This window comes from Mauremys reevesii, linkage group 16 (assembly GCF_016161935.1).
Source record: "Mauremys reevesii isolate NIE-2019 linkage group 16, ASM1616193v1, whole genome shotgun sequence".
Taxonomy (NCBI): domain Eukaryota; kingdom Metazoa; phylum Chordata; order Testudines; family Geoemydidae; genus Mauremys; species Mauremys reevesii.
In genome coordinates this window covers 42,163,236-42,185,623 of record NC_052638.1, presented here as the reverse complement: position 1 = coordinate 42,185,623, position 22,388 = coordinate 42,163,236, and the positions used below count along the sequence as shown (strand labels likewise).

Below are 22,388 nucleotides of genomic sequence, written 5' to 3'. Positions count from 1 at the left end.
CTGTCTCTGGCTTCTGGTCTGACCAGGGGTGGGGCCTCTGGGGGAATAGGAGGAGCAGGAGATGGGGCTTTGTGGTGAGATTGGGCTTAGGCCCACCTCAAACTCCCCCCCGCCCCGGGAAGAGATTGGCACTGCCTCTGAGCCTCAGGCAGGCACGGAGTAGCACCACAGGGAATCCAGGTCAATTGCTGTCCCAGAGACATTCAGCTCAGGACTGGGACTTGAAATGTACATTTCAGGACTGTCCTGCCCAATTAGGGACAGGTTGTCACCCTACCCAGAGACCAGGACACACCAACTCAAAGCTGCACAAGATGCTGCCAGAACAACAGATGCAAAACCTGAAAACATATTTCCACTGCTACAGTAATCAACACCCTCCACAACACACCTTTCAAGATCCATGAGTCCTACGCATGCCTATCACAGTATGTGGTGTACCTCATCCAGTGCACAAAATGCCTCATTAACAACTATGTGGGTGAAACCAGACAATCACTACGCTCTCAAATGAACTGACACAGAAATATGATAAAAGACAAACACACCCTATCTCTGATTGGTGAACATTTTTCACAAAGTGATCCCTCTATATCTAACCTCTCAGTCCTCATCCTAAAAGGAAATCTGCACAACAAAAGATGAGCCTGTGACCTTATATTCATAACTCTGCTAGATACTAAAATTCATGGACTGAATAGAGACACTGGATTTATGGTTTAGTCCAACAATCTATATACAGCCCATTTAACCCCCATCCCAGCCTTTTTTTTCCTTTCCCCCTATGACTGGAGAGGTGTTAGCAGACCACTTCACTTTGAATAGTCCCTTGAAATATGTGTTAACTACTTATGCTAAACAATCTGTTCCACCTGTATTTAGTTGTAACACCCTAAGTACCTTTTCCAGACCTGAGGAAGAGCTCTGTGTAAGCTCGAAAGCTTGTCCCTCACACCAACAGAAGTTGGTCCAATAAAAGATATTACCTCACCCACCTTGTCTCTCTTGATTGAAACAAAACCTTTGTGCTCTCTTTGCTGCATTATGAATACTTCATTATAATGAGAATGTTGCATTAATAAATCTTTTGTATAGCAGCACATGAACAGTTTACATTGTTCCATCTAAAGAAAATTCTGGGACCCTGCAAAGGAGAAGGCTAGTGCAGTAAACGGCCCAGATTTTAAGTGGGGAAGGCAGGGTGGAGTCAAGATTCACTCCAGGTAGGAATCTGAACCCTCTTCTTCCTCCATGCCAGACTCCTACTTTTGTCTGACACAGGACTGCCTACGGTATGTCTACACTCCAGTTAAACACCCATGGCTGGCCCGTATTAGCTGACTCAGCCTTGTGGGACTTAGGCTACGAGGCTGTTTAACTTCATGGCAGACATTTGGGCTTGGGCTGGGACCCTACCCCAGCAGGATCTCAGAGCCCAAGCTCCAGCCTGAGCCCAAGCGTTGACACTGGAATTAAACAGCCCCGTAGCTGGAGTCTCGCAAGCCCAAGTCAGCTGACATGGGCCAGCCACAGGTTTAACTGCAGTGTAGACAGACCCCAGTAGCCTCACTCAAACTATAGAAACATAGAATCGTAGCACTGGAAGGGACCTCGAGAGGTCATCTAGTCCAGTCCCTGGCCTCATAGCAGGACTAAGTATTATCTAGACCATCCCTGACAGGTGTTTGTCTAACCTGCTCTTAAAAATCTCCAATGATGGAGATTCCACAACCTCCCTTGGCAATTTATTCCAGTGCTTAACCACCCTGACAGTTAGGAAGTTTTTCCTAATGTCCAACCTAAATGGCCCTGGCTGCAATTTAAGCCCATTGCTTCTTGTCCTATTCTCAGAGGTGAAAGAGAACAATTTTTCTCCCTCCTCCTTGTAACAAAGTTTTATGTACTTGAAAACTGTTATGTCCCCCCTCAGTCTCTCTCTTCTCCAGACTAAACAAACCCAATTTTTTCAACCTTCCCTCATAGGTCATGCCTTACTGAAATCAAGATATACCATATCTACCACTTCCCCCTATCCACAAGGCCTGTTACCCTGTCAAAGAACACTATTAGGTTGGTTTGACACGATTTGTTCTTGACACATCCATGCCGACTGTTACTTATAACCTTATGGAAATTAGACAGTCCCCAGATGACATACACCTGGGACCTGACCAGTCTCCTAAGGGCTAAATACATTAACTTAGCCCTTCTTCAAAGTTTCTCCTACATGTCTGTCTCAGCTGCTATTAACACTTATGGCTTTGGGCTCTTATGAAAGATACTGTAAAAGAAAGATATGACATTGGTCTGATTCTTACTAGAAACAACAGTCAGCATTATAACTGAATGTATTTGTAAGTAATAGGAAAACTGCTATTCATTCCAAACTCCCCTTTAAGCAAATTAGAAGAATAAAGTGTGTTCTCTTTGAAAAGATCATACACAAGGTATGTAACTTGGCATCCCACCAGGAGGATAAGGCTTAACTCTAGATGAAATATTCATTTACATTTCTAGAAATTAGAGTGGAGGGATTTAGGGTTAGTCTTTTAGCTTATTTATGCATAATGAACCCATAGATTAATCCTGTTGCTTAATATGACAGTATTATTCATTAGACAAGTCATCATGGTGAGAGGCAGAAAATTATTACAAGGACAAAGTAAAGATCCAAATTCCAATGGACTAGAGTAGTCTGATTCCATTCATGACCAAGATTGGTCTTTGCCATTTTTAATCCACCCAGAATCCTTTTTTTATTCTGCCTGAGCTTTTGGTTCTTTCTGTATGCTTCATCCATGTTGTTTGTTTGTTTGTTTGTTTGTTTTAAACAGAGAAGGGGGAGAAGTGTTTGGATGCTGCTTTATTTTTCTCTTTTTTTATTTTTAATCTGGATCTCATTTTTGGAGTGGGAATGGTGGGACCATATTTCCTTCAGCATAATCATAGAATCATAGAAATGTGGGGCTGGAAGAGACCTTGAGAGGTCATCTAGTCCAGCCCCTGCACTGAGGCAGGACCAAATATACACATCCCTAGACCATCCATGACAGGTGTTTGTTTAAACCTTCTTTAAAACCTCCAGTGATGGGAATTCCACAACCTACCCTTAAAGCCTATTCCAGTGTTTAACTATCATTATAGTTTAAAGTTTTTCCTAATATCCCACTTCAATCTCCCTTGCTGCAGATTAAGCCCATTACATCTTGTCCTACCTTCAGTGGACATGGAGAACAATTGATCACTCTCCTCTTTATAACAGCCTTTAACACAGGGGATCGCAAACTGGGGGTCGGGACCCTTCAGGGGGTCACAAGGTTATTACATGGTAGGTCGCAAGCTATCAGCCTCCACCCCAAACCCTGCTTTGCCTCCAGCATTTATAATGGTGTTAAATATATTTAAAAGTGTTTTTAATTTATAAGGGGGGGGAGGTCGCACTCAGAGGCTTGCTATGTGAAAGGGGTCACCAGTACAAAAGTTTGAGAACCACTGCTTTAAGAGATTTGAAGACTATTAACAGGTCCCCCTCAGTCTTCTCTTCTCAAGACTAAACATGCCCAGTACAGTATTTTAACTTTTCCTCTTAGGTCAGGTTTTCTAAACCTTCTATCATTTTTGTTGCTCTTCTCTGGATTCCCTCCAACTCATCCACATTTTCCTTAAAAGTGGCGCCCAGAACTGGACACAATACTCCAGCTGAGGCCTCACCAATGCCAAGTAAAGCAAGACAATTACCTTTATAGTTGTGCAATTGATTTTTCCTTCCTAAGTGCAGTACTTTGTACCTATCTTTACTGAATTTTATCTCTTGATTTCAGATCAATTCTCCAATTTGTCAAGGTCATTCTGAATTCTAATCTTGTCTTCCACAGTGCTAGCAACCCCCACCCCTCCAGCCTGGTGTTACCAGCAAATTTTATAAGCATACTCTCCACTCTATTATCATTAATGACCTCTCTTTGGACTGTTACCGTGTTGTGGAGAGGCTTGTGTGTCCTGATGACCCTCAGAACTATGTCGTCCGGAGTCCTGTACTCCTGGTAGGGTCACCCTTGGCGAACAGTTCTGAGGTGAGGTTCCAGATGAAGTGCAATCCAAACTCCTCTAGACCCCAACAGCGGAAAAGGTGTATTCGAGGACTTGTGAGTTCTCTGCAGCTGTGAAGGTGGATGAGGGCTGCAGCAGGACATAGCCCTCCAGTTGACTCAGACTCCACTGCCACCAGGACCAGGGCTCCTTCCTGCCAAGTTTTGTGAGGTTGCTGCCTGCGCACCGGCCTTTACCAAGGGTATTAATATCTCCCCACTAACAAAGTCCTGCAGTGATAGATGAGTGGTGGTGACAGGAGAAGTAATCTCTGGGAATCCGTAGTCACAAATCTGCATGCAGGTGGCAGCCATGTGTTGGGTTATCTTCTGCTTGGACTTGTGAGACAGAAGCCCAATTTTGGCAGCTGCTGCCATGATTAAGCAGTCCTTTTCATGATCCCCTCTGCTACCTGTAAAGCATGAATTGGACTCCTCAGATATCTTAAGTCTCATCAATGACTTTTCCCCCCGTAGACATCATCCTTGTATCAGGGGACAGCTGATGAGGATCAATGAAAATACTGACTAGTACTGGAACCAAGGCTGACCCCTGCAGGATTCCACTAGACACGTCCCCTCAGTTTGACAGCAAACCATTGATAACTACTCTTTGAGTACAGTCTTTCAAGCAGTTTTGCATCCACCTAATAGTAATTTCATCTAGACCACATTTCCTTAGTTTTCTTATGAGAATGTCAAGCAGGACTATGTCAAAAGCCTTCCTAAAATCAAGATATATCATGTGTACAGCGTCCCCTGCATCCACTAGGATAATAACCCTGTCAAAGAAGGAAATTAGGTTGATTTTGCATGATTTGTTCTTTGTAATGTCAGGATTCCTCATTGAGGTAGCAGATCCATTTCTTTGTCGACCCTCCGAGATTAATAGACCCAGCTCAGTTTCAGTGCTTTCCATAGGAGAATATTGTACCGCTGCCTGAACCATTCTCTTGATAGGTTTATAGGATATTACAACCATCTTTTGTTCTCCAGCTGTCAATATGATAGAACCTAAATGGCCCCTCCTTTTACACCCTTCTTAGAGATCATCTGTATACCAGAATGCTGAGGGTGAAAACCACATTCCAAGTCTGCTCTATTGTGACAGGGAGAATTTTTTTCACTCTGATGCTGTGGCAGAGACAGAAAGCTTTCTTTTCCTTCACTATGGCTGTATTTGCACATTCCTGACCAACAGAACTGTTCCAGGCGGTAGACAGCTTGGTGAATCTAAATAGCCTCCACTCAGAAGCAGAGTTGGAGTTTCTTGCTGCAGAGAATTTTTTATTTGTACCCAGACAAGGTAGGTCAAATTTGTATTGGACTGGCTGCCTCCGTGGTGACAGATATATGCCTGGAAAGGGACAAATGCTAAATCTTCTCTGGCTGATTATCTGTATCCAGTCTCACTGGATGATTATCTGCTTCTAATGACAACCAGAAGTCAAGTGTCCATGCAGATTCTTTGATAATGCTAACTGCAATTTTTGTTTGTTTGTTTGTACACTATGAATGGGTAAATAGAACTGCTCTTGAATGGTTCCATTCTTTCTTAAATCTCAGAAAGTAGTACTGGCCAACTCTTCATCAGCTTCAAAGACCATGTCATAAAGTTTTCCAGGGATCTAGTCTGTCACCCTATCTGTTTAGTGTATATATGGAACTAAGGGGAGGAGACATTGAGATAATTTAGCCTGTGTTACCATTGCTATGTGGGTGATGCACTGCTCGTCTCTCATTAATACACCTCAATTATGCAAGGTTTTAACTTTTCCAGGGCATCTTTGACATCGGGATGAGGGTGTGTGATGAGGTGGCTGCCCCTCACTGGCAGAAAAGGGGTTAAAAGCAGCCCTAGGGAGGCAGCCAATCAGAGGAGGGCTAAAGGGAGCAGCCAATCAGGGCTAGGTAGGCCCATATAAAAAGGGAGCTGCATGGCAGAGGGAGGCAGTTCTCTGCTGGGAGCCCAGGGAGGAAGGACTGTGTCCCTGAAGGGCCAAGAGAACAGCCAGCACCCTGGACAGAGCAGTGCTGAAAACAGGGGCCGAGGGAGCCAGACACAGCTCCTGGCTGGCTGCTGGGGGGTTGCAGACTGAATCCCTGATACAAGGGTAAAGAAGGTGCTGGGGCCACGCGGGAAGTGGCTAGACCGTGGACTTCAGTTTGCCACAGAAGGGAAGTGGCTGAACAGCGGACTGTAGGTGCCCGGAAGGGGAGAGCACAGTGTGTGGCGGCCAGAGGGCTGTGTCACTGAAGAGGATGCTGCGGTCCTTGAAGAGACATGGGTCAAAGAACGGGAATCACGGTGGCAATGCACCACCCAAAGGGGGCACACTCAACAGCAGAGTTAATTCCCAAGACAGGCTGAGGAGGCACCAGAGTGGTAAGCGAACCCCATTACAAGGTGATTTGACTGAAGCTCAGTCCCGATAAGATGGAGGTAATGAATCTAAAAGATAAGGCAAGGATCTTGTCTACCCCGATTACTGAAGGTACTTTTATGCAAGAGATCCATAATATAAAGTCTCCTTTGAATCCCAAATGCTTCTGGATTCTCATGTGGCATCCATGTAAGTACATTTTTCATCAATGCCCAGGAAAATGACTGCAATTATTTCTCTTGAAAGTAGGGTTTTTTTCACAGTTATCTAGACCTTTGTGACTTCCAGAAGGGGGTCCTTAAGAGAAACTTAAATGTGAACAGAACTGGGGCCTTACAGATGACCTCATGGAAGTCATACCATGCATTATGGGGATGACAGATAATGTAATGTTGAATGTGAGTTCTCCACTGTTTAGATTAGTCAACAATTTATATATGTTACTTTTTTAATATCGTTAAGACCCCATTGAGACTGGTGCTTGTATTAATTAAAAATAAATTATACAGAAATCTCTGCTGTACAGCGCAAAATTAAAACTTAAATTAAGAAAAAGGCCTCGTGTTTAGATTGTAAAATTAACTAAGGAAGTTCTAGTATAATACGCAGAGATGAATAAACTCAATAAGATAAAATTAGACATGCTCATGATTCAAACTCTTCCCATCCCTGAAAGCAAACCAGTACTAAGAAGCACTTACCTGCATCAGCAGGCCCGCTGGGATGAAGGACAGAAGCTGAGGGGTCTCTACCTACACTGATAACACGTATCCTCTTCAGGCATCTAACCAGGCCTTCCACTCGCTCTTTAGAATGTCTTCTTTTCAGACAGCTGACCAAATGGTCTGAAAACTTCTCCAGTCACACACAGTAACCCCTCCACTTGGGACCCACAGTAAAATTTACAAGACTCCAAGGCTCTGGGACAATTTATACCCCAGCGTGCACTGTCGGATTGTAAAATCCTGAGCACATGAGATTCTTCTCTCCTTTCCCATGAGAATAACTAATTTGCGTTACAAATTTCTGATGTTGAGATCTCTGATCTCTTTGTCCAAGAAACACACACCATTGTGATGGAAGTTTGCCAAAGACTCCTTTTTTCTTGGCTAGCACATTACTTAATCCACTAAACTCCAACAGACTTGGAGTCAAGAAAGGTTTTCTTCAAAGTTCCAAACTTGGTAGAGATTACACAATTTCCTGAAACTTTTAGTTGCCTTGAGACGTAAACACAATTGCCTTCTATTCTTAGATGTGAAACATAAAAGAAGTTAGAACTTCACTACCACTTAATTTAAGACAAATTCAAATATCACTTTATGATTGGGAAAAAAACCAAAACAATTGATACTATGGCAATAGATGCATTAGAAATAGCCGAAGTAAATAAGAATGGCAGCCATGGTTTCCACAGAACAACTTACCAGTTTGAGCAAATGATAATTAAAAAACCAGGAGGGATACATTTTCAAAGTGGTTTGCCTGCATGTATAAAAAATGCAAGTGTGTTTCTAATGGCCATATAATTGCACTTACATAGGCATTCATTTTCAAGAAGTGGCAAATAAAAGCAAAGGAACTACAATGTACCTATATGACTAAGCAGAAGCATGTTGCCAGCCACAGTAGAATGGTCATCTATTTAAGAATGCGACTGAATTTTCAGCGTAATTAATTACACAATTTTATATCCTAATTTAGTTTTCACATTTGCCTAGGTATTTATGATTTATTCTAAAGCACAGTACTTGTGGCACTGTAATCTACATTTCCTACAAATCACATGATTGAGGGGCAGATTCGATTTTTTTAAATAAATCTGGAACAATTTTTATAATATATAGAAAGAGATTTGAAATAATAGGTTCCTAACCAATAGGACATAAAGGCCAAAGGCTAGTTTTGTTAACTTTTCCAGTGAAACAAGTGTTTTAGAGATATGAGTTTGATGTAGCGGGTAAAATAATATTTTCATATAAATAACATTTCTGCTTCTGGAAATTAGATATTCGCCTGTTACTGATTTTAATTTCAGTTGCATAGGCCAATATAAATTGAATCAAATCAAACACCATTTACATATATTGTATAAATAAACATGAAACCAAAAGGCAACATGAAGATTGTTATCTAGAAAGCAGATATCACTATGGTTAACTCATAAATGTGTGCAATACAAATACCCACAAAGCATCTCTGTAAGCTTTTTGGAAATCTGACATTTTACCTTACTGGGGCCAATCAGCTAGCTGTGCAATTGTGCAAACAAAATGTACATGTTTGCCACAGGAAATTTCTACTAGCATTTAAATTGTTATTACAAAAAATATCCATTATCTGAACAAGCAATTACACCTTAGCACACTCTGGGAAATTAATTTGTTGAAAATTCACCCCCAGTATAAAAAAGTGAGTAGTACAGGGCCATACTTAAATCTTTAAAGAAAAGACATTTTTCTCAGCACACTATTCTACAAGTACACGTAGAGAATTTTGTGCCGCTACACATAAAATTACGTGCATATGAAGATTATAAGCCAAATTCTGCTCTCATTTAAAATTGTTCAACACAAGTGTGAAAGCAGAATTTGTCCCAACATCTAGGGCCAAAACTTCAGCTGGTGTAAATCAGCATCCCTCTCTACTGACTTTAATGGAACTATGCCAGTTTACACTAACTGGGGATCTGAAAGCACTTGTGAAGGTAATATCCTAGTGATCTGTTATGGAGCCATGTGATAAATTAACTTATCATGAACCTTTGACTACCTAACCTGCCCTCAGCTTTAAATAGCTTGTTTAAAATAAGTGAAATAATCAGCTATCCAAAGAAATATTTTCTTCCTTTTTTTTTAATGCAGAATTTCTACCGAGAATCAACCCAACCCAAGATGCAGGATGGCCAAGATTTCACACTGAGCAGTGACAGTTCTTCTGTAAATAAAAGTACCATGGCTTTAGCACATGCGTTCATGTGACCCTCACGGGAACAGAAATCAGAGCTGATCAGCTTTCAGAAAGGACGCAGGCACCTGCTTCAAACCCTGGAAGGGCCCAAGATAACGAGTTAAAAAGCATGACTTTTATATACTGAAAAGCTATGTTAGGGCATATTTAGAGGTTTTTATGGTTCCTCTGAGCTCTGGACAGTTGGGTTCATGGTAAATAAAGCATCTGGCTTTCTGGGGGGGAGGATACAAAAAATAGCTCCAAAACTTTCTAAAATATTTGAAAAATAGTTTTTTTCTGTAACATGTGGCACTTGCAGAACACATCATGATATGCTGCAATATGACATTTTTATTGGCACTTGTTTGGAATGAGCAACATAACTCCCTCAAGAGAGCCTATCCCAAACTCATGTTGATAAGACATTATATAACACCACACCTTTACATAATCCATGTTTTATACCTACACACACACACATGCTGCTTCAAGCACAGGAACAGCAAAAACCCCTATTCCCAGACCATCAATCAGCTTCCTCCTTAGCACAGATTCTTCCCACTACCCTACCTATTTAAGTTTAGGTTGGACATTAGGAAAAACTTCCTAACTCTCAAGGTGGTTAAGCACTGGAATACATTGTCTAGGAGATTGTGGAATCTCCATCACTGAAGACTTTTAAGAGCAGGGATGGTCTAAATAATACTTAGTCCTGCCACGAGTGCAGGGGTCTGAACTAGATGACTTGTCAAGGTCTCTTTCTGTCCTATGATTCTATCTGTAGGGTAAATTACCTGTGTTTTGGACTAGTTAGGCACAAAAATTGTGCCCAGTCAGGCCAGAATACAAGTCATTTCCCAGACAGACTGGGATGCTGGAAGCATCCCAATTATTCAGTGAATTAGTATAACGTATATTCTTACTTGGCCTTTTTATAAATATGCCTTTTTCTGAGTCACTGAGTTCCTGTTTTATCAGTCATACTTTATAATCCTATTCTCATTCTAAACAAACAATCATTTGAAACATGTTTAATTTCAAAACATTTATCCTCCCAAAAACAGTGTTCAAAAAAGTGTACAATGATGAATATTAATACAGAGTAATTGCTGCTAGTTTCATCACAAATAAATCATTTCTAATCTGAATAAAAAAAGATCAAAAGTAATATCAATCATGCTGGCCAGGGAGTGAAAGGACATTCCCAGACATTAACTGCTTTCCAAATATGAAAAACATATTAAATATCTCTCTTATAACAAGATGTTTTCCTCATATTTCCTTTGCGGGAAATCTGTTTGGTGCATTCCTCTCCATGCTAGGCTTTGGCACTATAAGCCAGGTTTGTCATTCTTCCATCTGCAAAGGACTGGCTGCTGGGAGGCTGCCAGCTTTACTGTGATATCACTCACTGAACCAAGACTATGCATGTTAAGCACCAGGAAACAATGAGTAACGAAGTAAATATATGGAGTTTATGCATTAATCTCATTAATGTACTATATAAAGAAATATTTCACCTTCCAACAGGTAACTGTTTGCACAATTACTCACTTTGGGGGGAAAACATTGAAAAAAAGAAACATTTTAGCATGAGAAATGTATAGGATTAGAACTAAACTCTGGGTGCTCTACAATTTCTACGGTTTAAATTTCTCTCATACCACCAAGGCCATCTGTAACTGCAATTATGAGTAAAACAATAGGGTTTTAAAGTAAATCTTTCCTGAAGCTGCAAATTGTTATGGTGCTTAAAAGAAAACATTTTGAATGACTGGTTTGTTTCTTGGCAGAGATACCTCATGAGCAATAGATGTGGATAGCCTAATATGTTTAAATGCCAGTGTTGTGCATAGGCCTTCTATGGAGAGGTATATTAGTGCACAGTAATGCAACTCACATTTTATGACTACAGAAAGTCCCTGTGTTACTGCTATGATATCTTTTTTACTATGCCTATACCACCAGGTCTATGCCAGTGATTATGTCTGTAGCAGTCAATTTTTCCACATAAACATCCTCTTCGTATCAAGCTTTTACCACCTGCACTGTTCCACTTCACTTCATTTTAGCATTACTAACTACTTCAACGAGACAACTGCTACTAAAAACATGGTACTGTAGCAATCATTTGGTTCTGTGCACACATTTTAATTTCATGCCCTACAGGGGGGAATCACTATCAGCCTTAAACAAAAATTGAGTCTTTAATGTTTTATTGTTTTTACACATTTTATCTTCCCAACAGTGTATTTACTTCTTTTAAAAATTCTGCAATTGGAGCTACCACTTGGCTTGCGTTGAACATATATAAGGAACATTCAACCTCAAAATCTGAAACACACAAATAATTCCATGACAGTAACAATACAAAGAAGATGAAATTGTCGAATGATTTCCTCTTATCCACATCTAGTTGTCATCATAGCACAGATGGAGCTAACATGTTGTGCAACCTTACAGCAATCTCTGGAAGGGAGAATCACTACTTGAGATCACAGAACTAGATGGTTTTTATCACAGCCTGTAATTTACATCCTTACAGGAATGGGGGTAGAAGGAAGAGAAAAGCAATGAAGCATTGAAACTAAGAAAATATAATCATGGTTAGCCTCAAATCTGGTATATGAATTTTGTTTTCCTTTTACACAGACATTTTCATGTTGGCAAAAGCAACTGGTGAAATGTTGGTCTTTTTTGTTTCCCCTGTGTACACTTCAAGAGCTAAAAACCATGAGTCAGTGGAAGTGAGCTGCCCTAGGCACAGAACTTACAGTAGCACAGCACTATTAAATCCAGCAATTAGAATCTATTATTAGGACCTAGAGAAGGGAAAAAATGATGACCAATGGTGTATGGTGACCATCCAAAAGAGCCAGCGAACCATTAAAAACATTCCTTCTGTCTGAAAACTTTTCTATAAATAAATTCCTTTTTTTAAATTTATTTAACATGTTTAAAAGAAGTATCAAGGACAAATTAAAGCTTTCTCCAATAAAGGCATTTTTTGAATTACATTTACAGCCCAGACTTTTCTGCCCTCTGGTGGGGAAAAATATTGAATGACAATAACAGGACAATACTAAAGGTTTAATTATATAAATAGGGTTAGTCTGTGACATATGCTATCTTCTTTTTAGTGAACCTAATACTTTGCTTATGTACCACACTTATATCATAGTACAGTGTAAGACTATGCATTTATTAAAATGCTCGACTTTTTACAGGCCATTTGCATTGCAGTATATAAGCAGCTGTTTACATGAATAATCGAACTTTGGACAGGTAAGTTTAAGTACCTATCATATTTTTGGATGTCTCATATGACTGACTACCCACACTTTTTATACGGTAGACACATCAAAAGATGTGTAATTAAACAACACAGAAAAAGTCAATACATTGCGTGACCCTTGCAATGCAGTGGAATGGCTAACCACTGTCTGCAGTAGACTGATGGGTGTATGCAGGCTAGCTGAAATAACCTAATGCAATGCTGTTGTTTTATTTTATGTATTTATTTATATTAATTTCCACCTACCTAGAGTCCCCACCCAGTGTATATATTTTGGCACTCCCTCTTCCCTCTCCCTTATTTGAGCTGAGTTAGAGTTTCTCACTACAAAAGGGAAGAGATTGATGTCAACATGTTCTCCATGAAAGATCTTCCACTCTGGAATTTGCTTCCCATCTGCTAATCCACCAGAGCCTCAATCTTGAAACACTACAGAGTTCATTTTTTCCTTCCATGCACTTAAGGAAGAGATCTATAGAATTTGGTGTACTTACAGGATGAGCAGCTTTATTATTTGTGAGCAATAATTAGTAAATATGTAAAATGTAAAATAGCATAAGAGCTCTCAGAACATGGGATGGGTGCTTATTGATTGACAAACATCTTACTGATAAGAGAATATAAATGAAATACAGGGATCAGACCAATTCTTTGTTTAGTTGAAGAAGATAAGAATGCTGCAAAATAATAAATCTTGTTACGGGAATTATGACATTATTGTTCTTTGGAAACCACCTTAAAGACCAAATATATGTTAATGCATTATAAGCACTTGGGCCCTGATTCAGCAAAGCTATTATGCATGTGCTTAACTTTAAGCATGTTAGTAGTGGCACTGCCTTCAGTGAGGCTACTTAAAAGTTAAGTACATGATTTAAGTATATTGCTGAATCTGGGCCTTGAGTGCTAAAATAATTTATAAAGTTCTTTAAAATTAGCAGGTAGGGTATGTGTACTATCTACTTGATTATAACCACATGTTATGGAAGACCACTCACTGGTCTCACTTTTCTGCACTCTCTAGGCAGAATGAAGCAAATTAAAGGTGTACACTAGAAAATGTATCAAACAAAAGACTATTTAAGATCCCAAATAGGTAAAGGAACATATTGTATATATAGAATCAGCCATTACAAATACTTAAATATTAATAAACAAAACAAAGCATATTAAAATAAATTCCTCCCTAGCTTACCTGCCAACCCAAATTCAAAGTTCTATGTTTCCTCAGAAATTCATGACATTCTAAACACCTAAAAAACGGAAGCAAGCAGAAAAATGTTTTGCTGTAGGTTCTTTATGTAGAGTTGCTGTCTGTTTTTAAACAGCTGCTGCCTTCCGCACCAAATATGGAAGCAGAAATCCAAATATACCCTTACACATCCCACATGGGTACTGAGAGGTTGCTAGAAGTTTGCAAATGTTCTGATCCTATTATTAGAAGCACTACAGAAGTTTGCCTTTCACCTTTAAAAATTATGCGTCTCCTCACCTCTAAGTGTACTTTTGACGGTTTAAGTCAGACATACAATGTTTCAGAATGTGTTATTTTCTATTTTAATTCCCTTTTTGATGGTATTATATTGAAAAAGGAAAAACTCTCAAAGAGTATAGTCCATACAGGTCTAGAGGAATTGTTGTTTACTGCCATACTTTCTACATTAATGTTTGTAAATATACCACATACTTATACAGTTCTAAAATAAGTACAGCATTTGGAAAAGAAAAAATCAAAAATACTTTCAAATATAATTTTTAAAAACTGCTACTAGGCAAAAGTCCCAGCTTTTATCCTTTTATGCTCCCATTAAGCATAAAAGGAGCGGCACATTTAAATCCGTGTACATAGCACATCTAATGGGCACAATTATAAAACTGGAGAAAATAAATAAATAAAATTAAACTAAGTGAGGCAGCACTAGTCTTCTCCATAACATTTGATTCTGTCATGAGTAGACTGGAACCTCCTAAATGAAAAAACAGACATCCCTGCTTCCAGTAGTATTTAGATAAGCACATACACACGGCATGCCTACAGGATACAGTTTTTCATTTGTATTGCCAATCCTCTTGGTTGATCTACAACTAACCAACCAAAATAAACAGACTTAACTTTCCAGCAGGTCTCAAAATGAACCCGTAAATTAAATTCCTATGTCACAAAAGGAAGCACAAAATATGTAGGAACAAATAAAATAATTAAAAGTATATCAACACTTTTTTCCCCAAGAATAGAAATTAAATATATCAAGGCAAGTTCTAAGGGAATGCTTTTTGGAAGCTAATGATACAGTCCCAAAGACATCCAACATAATGCACATAATATCACATTGCAACGTCAATTAAGAGAGAAAGTCTGGCCTAATAACAGAACATTTAAAAAATCAATTTAGACATTTTTAAGATATTAGAAGAAACGTTACATATTCAGAAAGCTGTTTTACCTAATGCAGCCTCGCCTTCCCTTCAACTCCCGAGCTATTTCAGGCCTTGATCCCTACAGAGCTTTGCATTAATATTGGAAGTTGCAGCAGACCCAGCCAGGCCAATCTTGTACCAATTCTACACAGCATAACAACTGTACTAAAATTTTTGTATGATGATCTTGTGATATAGAAAAAGGTCTAACAACAACCTGGATGAGACTCAATGTTATAGTTACTTCTAAATAAATAGGATTTCAATCTAGGTCTCCAAAAGTTACTTAGTTATTGAAGTATCAGAGGGGTAGCCATGTTAGTCTGTACACACAAAATCAATGAGGAGTCCAGTGGTACCTTAAAGACTAACAGATGTATGCATCTGAAGAAGTGGGGTTTTTTACTCACGAAAGCTTATGCCCAAATAAATCTGTTAGTCTTTAAGGTGCCACCGGACTCCTCGTTGTTTTCGTTATTGAAGAATCACCCTATTGTTAATATCTCAAATCCATATTGACAATATGTCTGGAGACGCTGATTTTGCTCTTGTGGATCCAAACTACTTTGATTTTTCTGAAAGGAAATCAGAACTCTTTTAACTCATCATAATCAGATCCTGTTCTCATAGCCAAATATTCCCTTGGGTATTGAAGAACTGAAAGAGAACCATTTGGATTTTTCTAAACAACTGCTGGAACTATATTAAACAAATAAAACATTATATGGAGATAGAGAATAAAATAGTGTCCCCACCAGTTTAGAAACCAGCATATTTCTCTCCAGCATCTATCAAGCAGTTCTTCAGTACATCTATCTCTAGATAAATAATAAAGATAGGTTAGGGTCAATTCACATTCTACATTTCCAAAACAATTTAGATTCATCAGCTGGTAGATCAGCACACTGGGCACTGACTGTGCAGCCTTTTGGTTCATTTAAAAAAAATAGGCTTGCTTTTAATTGTGTAATACAGATTAATTGCTTTCCAGCAGATAGGACAATGCTCATAGTTAAATGCTGAGTTCCTTAGAAGAAGCTAATTAGCTTCTGAGTTAAATTTAGTTCCCTCTCAAATTTGTCTGTCACATGACAGGGAAAGAGTTTGCCAAGAAATGATTTGTGAACTTTTTTCAGCATTCAGAACTTTATCTCCAAAATATCATCTTAATGATGCCCCTGATAGCAAGTTGCATTTACTTTAAGTAAAAATTAGTATGTCACATTCTCATAACAAATATCTCATTATAAATATTACTGAGGCCCTATCATGATGGAAAATCCAGATTTCCATCTTTTGGCTGATGGACATAAGAGGTTGAAGATCAAATGCGCAGTATACTTAAGAGAATACATAAGTCATTACCGGTAATCCATTTCCATATTAAACAAAAGAGACGTATTAAAAAATCATACAGTGAAAGGGCCTCTCTCATAAAACTTATGGCCACATCTGCAAACTCTTTGAACATGCAATGCTACTTTACATTCAATCTAGAACTGAGCACAGTAAGGCAGCTTCATTTGCCTCCACTGCCCTCATATTACTATTATTAAACTCATTACTCCATAAAGCACTGTGAGTGCTCAAAGATAAATTCTGGGTCAATGTGATGTTTCAATAATGGTACAAACGCTCCTATGCAGGAGACCAACAGCTGTGTCCTGAAGTCTGTTCCAAGCTCCCGAGGCAGGCAAGGATTGGACATTCAAAGGCAGCATGCTCATCCCCTAGACTGATAGGAGAACTTCACATTGCTCTAGTGACTCTCTTGAATGATGCACAGATGGCAAAGACTAGCTCTGTAGGAAGCAGCCTCCAGCCCTCCTCAGCCAGGAGGGAAGATCACTATGATGCAGGCTCTTTCAAGGACAATGAGTAAACAGGGAAAGTTAAAGGGTCTAGGACAATTTCTAAAAATATTGGCCTAGATTCTCAGCTGTAGTCATAGCGTAGCTCTGGCCCTCTTTAAACTAGGTAACTAGATAAGGCATGCAAGGGTGATATGCCAGTTGGAGATCACTAGAGCAGAGTGGTGCTCCAGCTACGTCACCTTCTTTGGACACTCCCTCTTTTTTCAGCCACACCCCCTCCATGTTGGAAGACTGAGCAAGGTGGTATAGGCTGGGAGAATCCTCAGGGTTTATCTACACTGCAGCTGGGAGCAAGCCTCCCAAAGAGGATAGACAGATTTGTGCTAACAGGACTCAAGCTAACGCTCTAAAAATACAAGTGTGAATATCAGGGCTTGGGCTGGGACACTCAAGACGAGGAAGTCAGGTGCGCTTGAGAGCCTGAGCTGCAACATACACACTGCTATTTTCAATGCACTAGCTCAAGCCCCGTTAGCACAAGTCTGTCTACTTGGGCTGGGCGGCTCGCTCCCAGTGCATTGTAGACATACCCTTGGGTACTAGGTCAGGCTGACTTTGTGATTGCATTGCATTCAGAAACCAGTGCAAATAAGCCACAGCAGGGACCAGGATCCAATTAATCCATTTTAGACTGATTTCTGTTTAGACAAATACAACTCTTTGCAATATGACTAAAGCATATGGATTGTTTCTTGGAAAAGGTTTTGCCAAACTACTTATATATATTTATTTACCTATATTACATAGTATCTCAGGAAATGAATTATCCCCTGTAAGTGCCCCTTTATATGTTGTTGTGATTAGAAAAGTGACAATATAAAAATAGCCATTTCTTATCCCCGATGCATCTTTGAGTCATATCTAGCTTACTGTGCTGTTTAAAACAAGTTTTACTGCTTTTATTCCTGCAGTCCCAATTCAGATACAGGAGAGCAAACTGGAGTCTATTCTGCCTAACACACACCATAAAGAGAAGAATTCGCTAAGTTCTAACACTGACGATAATGTAAGAGACAAAAAGAAACAGCTATATTTTCAGATGACAAATGGAGTGTGCAGTTAGAAAAATCAGATTTTAGCTTGCAACCTGAGCAATTTTGATCTGGAATCACTAGGAGAATAAATCTGGGATTTCATGATGCAATTTTTACAAGTCACTGTTATTACTATAGCTATGATTTGCTGGTTTAAATTGCCAGTTCACCATTTCATCACTGTGCTTCATTAAACAGTGTAAAAAATTCCTATCTTAAATAAAAATCCCATTCTGTGATTCAGGTATATACAAGCGCAAACCCAGTCACCCAAATGTGTAATGTAAAATATATCAAGCATCATAAGAAAAATACACTACAAAAAATGAGTTATATAAAATAGTCTGAAAGAGAAACTTAAAAAAAACACTGTTGTAGTGTTCATCTTTCTCTATACATTTGTTGCCTTCTTCCATCTGTTGTACTCTTTGCCATGTTTTCTTTAAACATTCTCGTTCATATCCTGCCTTCATTTGACCCTTCCAAAGGACTATGGAACATTAACAAAATAGGTAGATGAACATTCTGTCAATTCTGCATAATGACCAAAATTGAATTATTTTTCATGTTTAATTGAAGCTGTGTGGATTGGAACATGATGAGTATCATGCTTAGTTGCTTGTGAAAGGCAAGCAGTGGGTGGGAATCTTTAGGCAGCAAGAGCAAAGAACCAAGTTATTTGGATTTCTGTGTTTTCGTGTAGCACTCACAGTGGAAAATGGACTGTCCCCACACAATATTCCTCCGGAAGAGGAGGAAGGTAAGAGGAGACAATACCAAAGGAAAACTAAGACGTTGTGGCCAACCACCAGGAACACAACAAAGTTAACATGATTTTAGAATTAAGCTGTATAGCAGGGGTTGGCAACCTATGGCACGCATGCCGAAGGCAGCACGCGGGCTGATTTTCAGTGGCACTCACACTGCCTGGCTCCTGGCCACAGGTCCGGGGGGCTCTGCATTTTAATTTAATTTTAAATGAAGCTTCTTAAACATTTTAAAAACTTGATTTGCTTTACATACAACAATAGTTTAGTTATATATTATAGACTTATAGAGACAGACCTTCTAAAAACATTAAAATATATGACTGGCACACAAAACCTTAAATTAGAGTGAATAAATGAAGACTCGGCACACCACTTCTGAAAGATTGCCGACCCCTGCTGTATAGAAACTGTTATAACAATTTATACCATGCTCTACAAACAATTGAAAACATGCTCTATTTGCAATCATATAGATTTCCGTGTCCTATTATTAAGAGGATTTAGCATATAAAAAGATATATTATTATTTGTATATTATAGTAACACCTAGAGGCTTCTACCACGCTGTGCTAGGCACTGTACAAATAGTTGTGAATGAATTACAAATTAAATAGACCAGTCAGACTAAGGGTGAGAGAGGGATACAACATACAAGTAGAAGTTTGGGAGCTGAGGCACACAGAGATTAAGTGACTTGCACCAGGTCACATAGCATGTCTGTGCCAGAGTCAGAAATTGTACCCAAGTCTTCAGAATCCCAGACCAGTGCCTTAACCTCCCTTTTTAAATAAAGCACTATGATCCATTGACCCCTGAACACTGGGGGAAACACTTAAACCAGACATCTTCAAAGGTCCACAAAGACTGATGGTGACACAGACAGGATTGGGTCATGAAAAAAATCACTGGTGAGATGCATGTACCTTTTTATCTTGTACTGGTTATAATACAATTGTCCCAAGAAAAAAGGGACATTACAGCAAAGTATTTCTACTCAGGTTCACAACTAAGGTTCTGATGGGTCTATCCTGTGTATAGTATGTGTCATTATGTAGTGATGCAAAACTTCAGTCTGAGGCAGGAACCAGGCATGGAAAATTTCAGCCCAAACAGTTGAAGTCTGGCAACATTATAAGTAACTGAAAACAGTGTCTTATGATGGGAAGTGTCAGGCAACCTTAATAATAGCTTACAGTTAAAAATTGCTGCCTAATTTATAATTTTAATGTGTCTGGCTTCATCTTCAAGCCATTAGTTCTTGTTATGCCTTTCTTTGCTAGAATAAGGAACCCTTTATTACCCATATATGTTTTCTCCCCATATGATGTTTGTGAGACACAGTCCATGTGATCTTGCCCTTGTGCTGTTTCTTCAGTTGAAGGGCATCACAATATTTTTGTCCCCAGTATTAAATTTGGGTTGGGTGTATCAAACTTTTGATGCAGCAACATCCTATCCTAGTCTGTTGCTATCTTATCCTAGTCTGTTTTCTCATGTGGCATTTAGTTGTGTGCCTCTGCCAGGGCCGTCCTTACCCATACGCAAAGTACACAGCTGTGTACGGCACCAGGACGTTTGGGGCACCAAATTTCCTGGTGCCCTGCACAGCTGCATGCTGCTCCAGCCCCTGCCTCACCTCTTCCCTCGGCCCCCGTCCCTGCTCCACCCCAGCCCCGCCCCCACTCCACCCCCTCCCCAAAGCCTTCACCCCAGCCCCACCTCTTCCCTCCCCTGAGGACTGCAGCAGGGCCGGGCTTGCATTCACCGGCGGTGGAAAATGCAGCGGCCCAGCGCCAGCCGCGCCACCGGTGAGTGCTGGGGGGTGGTTCCCCCCTTGTCCCTCAAGCCAGCCCCACCCCCCCGAAGCCAGGCCCCCACACCATGGAGGCCTGGGGCCCCACACACACACCCTGTGGGGGGGCTGCGTAGGCCCCAGAATAGCTAGGGACGGCCCTGACAGGAGCTATGTTTGAATATATAAATTGTTTTATAATGCTAAGTATTCTGAAAAAATCAGCTCCTAGTCATTTCAAACTGTGCATCCAAAATCAGTGAATATTTTTACCTTAATCTCTCTGCACTTCAGATTCACATTTGTGAAATGGGGATAATACCATCTCCTCACCATGAAGGGGGTTTGCCCTTGCCGTAAAATGGGGAGAATACCATCTCCTCGCTTTACAGGGGGTTTGCCCCTTCTGTAAAACGGGAACAATAGCACCCCCTCATCTTACAGGGCTTTTGTGCAGACTCATTCACTGATGTTTGTGAAACACTTGGACACTCCGATGAGGAGCACCATAGAAAAGCCAATGAGCAAATTGATAATCTTTAATAGTAGCATTTGAATACAGTGCAGTAAATAAAGCCTGGACACTGAACACTGAAGACAAAACAAAATATTGAATAGGTGCTCAATAACTGAGCACTGAATGGGGCAGCAGCTCTGTGTAAAAAATAGTATGTGACTGTATAATTAAAGACTGTACCATGCATATGCACAAGAAGTTAACAAGGCAACCCTGATTCTGGCATTTCCTAACTTTTAAATGTGTGACTTTGCAACCTTAATAATATTTTAATGTAGTTTTTTATGTGTAATTAATTAATAACCCCTAGACTGAGAACTAATAGTTATGTATATAAACAATACACCACCAAAGTCAACTGTATTTGCTACCACAATTATTTTAATTTGAATACTTTATGGAGACCAATTTGGAGCAAATATATATTTGTATGAATAACTGGAAAGTAAGAGGGATCCATTGTGATAACATGCAGATAAGTATGCTACATTCATTTGAGACCAAACATCCAAGTAATAAAAAGGGAGGAAGACTACACAGCAGGATGGCCATTTCCAGCATTAATGCAGCATTTTCACGTGCTGTGCAGACGTGGAAATATGCATACATAAATTAACACTTGTTCTTATTTGTTTTCTCACCTTTTTATACAGCAGCAACCTCTGTGAGCATCTTTATCTTGAACTAACATTAAGAAGCATCTATAGCTGCAAAGATCACTTCTGTTTCCACCCATGTGTTGAAAATGTGTTCACCATAAACAGTTCGGGGGGGGGGGGAGGGAAGATGCAAAATGTTACACCAAAAATACAAAAAAGCATCTGTCTATTTATCAAACATATTTTAATCTCTAACATATAAAAAAAGAGCTCTGATTACAAATCATCCATCCCTTATGCCTACTAGACACTAATAATAATAAATAATTGTATTAATAAAGACATTCAAAAACTGGCAATAAAGACTAAATCTCTCTTCTTTAAGGCTCGGTTAAATAAGAAATGGTCTCCACAGCTGCTGGCCCAGCAAAGCTCAGAGGGAGAGGCTCAAAGGCTTCATGTATATGGAGGTTAGCTCTCTATTTCTTATCTTCGTGTTTTGTATCAAATATGCATTCTTTTAAAGTTAGTACTAGGCTAAAAACAGTCCAGCATGGGAACTGGGGCATCTGTTTATTTTCACTGCTTTTCCAGTCATATGGCTTAACTATTTACTTGTAGAAATTACTTATGAAAGAAAAACTGTTTATCAGATATCAAGATTG

The 22,388-nt window shown here is 39.6% G+C and overlaps 1 protein-coding gene across 1 annotated transcript in view; it reads right to left on the bottom strand.

Moving 5' to 3' along the window:
• The window catches only part of ZFHX3 (zinc finger homeobox 3), a 1,205,541-nt gene that overhangs the window by 1,144,817 nt on the left and 38,336 nt on the right, over positions 1-22,388 (bottom strand). Inside the window, exons 2-3 of the mRNA XM_039503280.1 lie at positions 15,893-15,955; positions 13,915-13,972 (exon numbers count right to left, since the gene is read on the bottom strand). The gene's annotated coding sequence lies outside the window, so the exon portion shown is untranslated. The remainder of the gene's footprint in view (positions 1-13,914; positions 13,973-15,892; positions 15,956-22,388) is intronic.